Below are 5,219 nucleotides of genomic sequence, written 5' to 3'. Positions count from 1 at the left end.
CAAGTGGCAGTGATATTGCGTTCTCTGGAGTTCCATGGGTAAGTCTTTCTTGGAAATTTGGTGATTAATGTTACTAAAATTGAGTAAATCCTGTGTTTATGTTAAGTCTTTGTTGCAACGTTAGCAATATAATATCACCGCTAAGGCAACAGACAAGTCGCACGCGTTTGGTCAGAATCCAATTGGCTCATATTTAGGACATAATTGTTGTTCAGGTGCGGTCATTTAAGAAATCCTAAAGTTGGTGCAGCATAACATTTAATTTGCGTGTGTGGACTATGGAGTTGTTTTTACGTTACTAAGGTCAGAAACATTATTGGATGACTGTTTGATAATCAGCTAATGTATTTATCACAGAAAGCTGCAGTGACTGCATTATATTATGTTTCTAAACAGTTGTTCTAGCGTTTTTAAACCAGTAGTTTTATTAATTTCGCGCGGAATGCAGTTCGTGAAATAAGCTCTAAATGAAAAAATAACCGATTTAAGTAAATAATTGTGTTCATTGTAAATCTGCTCATCTAAACATACAAGGCGGAACCAATCGATCACAGAGAGCGATCGCTGCTGACACCGTCAGCAGCACTTACATTCAGATTACAATAATATTTCACATTATAAGTGTTTTTATATCAAATAAATGCAGCCTTGGTGAGCAGAATAGATTTATTTAATTATTTAATATTATTTATATAATATAATTAGGCTAGTTTGTGCAGTTACATTTATGTCAATTGATCGTTAGAAGGGATTAAAATTGATTGTTATGTTCTGTAATTGTTGTTAATAAATCTGTCAAAAGAAAGTGTGTAAAAGTTTGACTACAGTAACCATATCTAACCAAGCTTCAAGTACCAAGATAATTATTTCATTTATTTCTCTGAATTCAGAATTCAGAACTGTTCATTTATGCAGTTTATGCTTTATTTATAGGTAGCATAACTGTTACCTTTTTTTTTACAGTTCTGCATATATAATATGACAAACCTAGGAGACTTTGCTGTAAGAGAATTAATCATGTTTTTGTTTTCTTTTCTCAGGTCCGGTCAGTACCCACCACCCTTCCCTGTTAACATCACCCACAGTTTATACTTTTTCTTAGAAAACCAACGGCTCTTAAGAGCCACTTCAATAATCAACTCGCTCACTCTCCTCAAGTAAGTATTGCTTTTTAATTTTATAATCTTGCCCTGCTTTGTACTTCTCAAAGTCTCTTTCACTCTCTCCCGTTTACTCTTATTTTTATTAGAAATGCCAGGCCAGGGGTCAACAACTAGAAAGTGTGTGGTCTGCCATACACAACTAAATGTAGCTTGCAAAACCTGCAACACATGCAAGGTAGAGCAGCCACATAAGCTCAGGGTAAAAAAGAACTGAAGAAATTTGATCAGAAGCGGGAGAGCTGGGTGCATGATGAAGATATGGAAGATATGCTGGTATGAAATTGCGATTATTGTTTTATATACATACATACATACATACAACATATATATGTTATTTTGCGTGTTTGTTATGTTTTGTATTTGTCAAGGCCTGGAAGAAAACCAAATGCTTGGGGGTCTGAGGTTCTGACACCCCGTTGTCACTTGACTGAGACATCCATTACATGCTTGGAAAGATTAAAGAACCTATTCAAGGTAAGATTATTTTTTTATGTATTAAAAATTACAGGTAAATATGTGGTGCCTTCTCTCAACTAATGTAGTACTCAGATTGTGATTGATTGTTTTTAGTTTACAACTGATTTTTGACAAATGTGTCACACACACACACCACGTGTTGAATGCATGCTCGAAAGTGACCCATGCAATTTAAAGGGATAGTTCACCCAAATAATTAACATTGTCATTATTTTCTCATTCTGACATTGTTCTAAACCAGCATGAATTCCCTTTGTCCATTGAATACAAAAGATATTTTGATAATGTATGATGATGTTGCTCATTGACTTCCATAGTATTTAAAACAAATACTATGAAAGTCACTGAGTACTGTCAACTGCATCCTTGCTCATCAAATTATCATCTTTAGCATTCAAAGGACTAAAGATACTCATATAGGTTTAAAATAATGAGTGAGTAAATGATGACAGTGTGAACTATTCTTTTAACCCATCTTAGTGAGTAGTAAACACACACACACAGAACAGTGTATCTTCTGCAGCTATCACTGCAGCTACAACTGCTCTCAAGTGTTGGGAGAGGTTAAAAGCTAGCTAGCTTTATGTAGCTGATCATGTTTAAGTATCAATAAAATAACATTAATAACTCCATCTGCTTGGTTGTCAGTTTAATCTAAAATAAAATTAAATGCACACACCAGATGATCCAGTCCAGACACAGGACGACAGACGATATTAAACTAAGCTTGAACTAAGCTTGAACTCTAATGTGGATTAAAGGGTTGACATATTATTCTACAAATGCTTGCAAATAGGGCTGCAGGATAAATTGCATGAAATTGTCCTGCACATCTCATCAGTGAAGTCAGTTTTTTGATTAGTAGTTAATCACCATCACCTGTTTTGAGATGGAGCAGCATTTACTACACAAAGCTGTGTTTCTCTGAAAAGCTAGGCAATATCCAGTTCATTGTCACAGGCAATTTGTCAACGATGCTAAATGTAATATTGTGTAGCTTGTCAGTGTACTTCGCTTTGTGTGGTAAATGTTGCTCCATCTGAAAGCAGGTGATGGTGATTTACTACTAATCAAGGAACCAGTGTCTGCATCTAGAGACCAAACATTAGCCGTGTTTGCACTATCGGGCTTCAAGCGGGCGTGCCAGTGCCTGCCGAGGCCTGGGGCGTTTGCATTGTCACTTCCGGGGCATGATCGTGCTTCACTGGTGCTTCGTTGGTGCTTAAGGCCCGGCTTTTCTGGCCCGCCGAAATCGTTGGGCCAGATCGGGCTTCTCGGGGCTAGAGGAGTGGTAAAGGTCAAAGGCGGAGTTTATCTGAACTCTGGCAAGATGCGCATCCATCTGTCTGCAGATTTAAAACTTTAAAAATAACCGGGATCACCAGTAATTTACTGTTTCACGGAAGATGCCTGCTATCTTTGTACTTCGGACTGAAGAAAATGATCTGCATATGTAAAAAACAAACACGCGTTACAACGCCGAACTCGCCATGCTAAGGATCCGGCGCACACCGCTACCGGTTCGGGAGAAGTTTATAAAGTTTCGGGCACAGAACAAAGTGTTTAAAGTGCAACAGTGCTGAGAAATTAAAGATGTGTGTTGAATCATCATTTCATCGTCCATCACTCCATGTATTAAAGCGATCGAGTCACGATGGTATCTACAGTCGGTGAGTTAACATGCTACATAACGTTTGCATACAAAACACTTAAAATACAAATACAAATGCTACATTACGTTTGCATACAAAACACTTAAAATACAAATAACGATTGCAGAAGTGTCTTACATGGGTGTTTTTGTGTTATAGTGTCATCTCTGTTGAATTTTTTAGTCAGCCCTTAGAAAAAGTAACCATGGTTTTATTATAGTCATAGCCATGCTTTCTGGTATTTTGGAGATTAATTAAACTCTTATATGAATGTAGCAAACTTTATATGTCGGTATACTGTATGTGTATTTACAAACCCTTTATACAAAACGTCACATGTGCTGCTTTCTTTTGTGTCCGTTTTACAGAAAAATGCCAACGTAAAGCTTTCAGTTTGTCATCCAGGAGTTTTTATTTTGTATATGAGAGATGATACAGCAACAGATGAAAGAGCAGGAGATGAAACGAAGATGATGATGATGAGACGACAGGAGCCATGGATGTTGAAATCCGTCCGGAGGAGATGTCTTTAAATACACCTGTCTGTGCACTGATGTAAACTTCATATGTAAATAAAGTACCGCGTTATTATTACTACGACTGCTTGTCAGTTTATTGAAAATGATTGCTTAATAAGGATCACATCTGAAACACAGAAATGGTAAGATGCAACAAAATGGTAAATATAACCATCATTAACTTAACCACTGTAACATAGCTTTTTAAATACTTGTGTATATTCAGAGTTGATTCTTAACGAGTACATTTTCTAATGATTTCTCAAACGTTTTGATTTTTGAGATGCAAGTAAAGTGATTTTCAGTCCTATTCAGCTATTCGAGGCAGTTCTTTATAGACAAAAGTATTTATTGATTGACACATTATTGAAATAGCTATTAGACAGTTACCTTGTGTTTCATGTGATGCTCAACTAACGTTTTCATGATTAAAGATATCAAAGATATCTTATAATGTGTAAGTATGTTTACATCGCCATAGAACTATAATTACAAACTTAACGTTACATATTTAGACACACGTGCATATTTTAAAATAAGATTATTTTACATAAATGTAAAACTAGGACTCGTTATATTCTTTAAAATATTGTGTATATAGTATAATGGCACATTAGGTAGATGAATGCTTTATTTGTAATTATCCTACTTCATAAAGCTTATTGATCTGATATTGTCCCGTCCTGAGATCGCTCGTGTGCAGCCAACATAAACTTCAAGAGTAACACCGCGGATGGAGCAAGCATCTATCTTCTCATCTTGGCTTTCACCGTGCAAACAGCCGCCTCAGTTATGTTCTTTGTTTGTTGAATGATGATGCGATCTCACTCCCGTCTCCTGTCAGATTGAAGTGACTTCCTCACAGTAAAACAGGCGGAGTTGTGTGACGTTACATCCAGGTAGGCGTATTAAGGGCGGGGTTTTCTGAAGCGCTGCGGCGCTATTGGCTTGACAATGCAAACGCGTCGTGATTTTGGCTACACAGCTGGAGGTCTGAGGCTATTGGCTCCGTGAGGCCCGTTTGAAGCCCTGACTCGCACAGGCCCGATAGTGCAAAAGCGGCTATTGGCACTGATGTATGGTAAGATATGTCAGGTAGGGTGGCCATTCGTGCCAGTTCCGCCGGACACGTCCCGAACAGGATTTCGTGTTCGTTCTCCGGAAGTCGCGTTGCTCAACCGCATACGTCATCAAGGTTCTCACATTTCAGTTAAAATACATTAGAAAATGAAGATTTATTTCTTTTAAGACATACAATCATTGTAGTTTCATTCTTACCTTGAAATGTAATGGTTGCTTTTTTGAAATTAAACGCGAAATATTAAACCTTGATGACGTATGTGGTCGACCAACGCGACTTCCGGAGAACGAACCCGAAAACATGTTCGGGACGTGTCCGGCGGAACTGG

The 5,219-nt window shown here is 37.6% G+C and overlaps 1 long non-coding RNA gene across 1 annotated transcript; it reads left to right on the top strand.

Moving 5' to 3' along the window:
- Positions 1-2,746: 2,746 nt before the first annotated feature.
- Positions 2,747-3,886, top strand: LOC135776150 (uncharacterized). Its single transcript, XR_010544075.2, has 2 exons — positions 2,747-3,310; positions 3,661-3,886. It is a non-coding gene; the product is annotated as an uncharacterized lncRNA (long non-coding RNA).
- The last annotated feature ends 1,333 nt before the right edge of the window (positions 3,887-5,219 follow it).

The sequence above is a fragment of the Paramisgurnus dabryanus genome, chromosome 21, assembly GCF_030506205.2.
Source record: "Paramisgurnus dabryanus chromosome 21, PD_genome_1.1, whole genome shotgun sequence".
In the NCBI taxonomy this organism is placed as follows: Eukaryota; Metazoa; Chordata; class Actinopteri; order Cypriniformes; family Cobitidae; genus Paramisgurnus; species Paramisgurnus dabryanus.
This window is presented reverse-complemented; position numbering and strand designations above follow the sequence as displayed.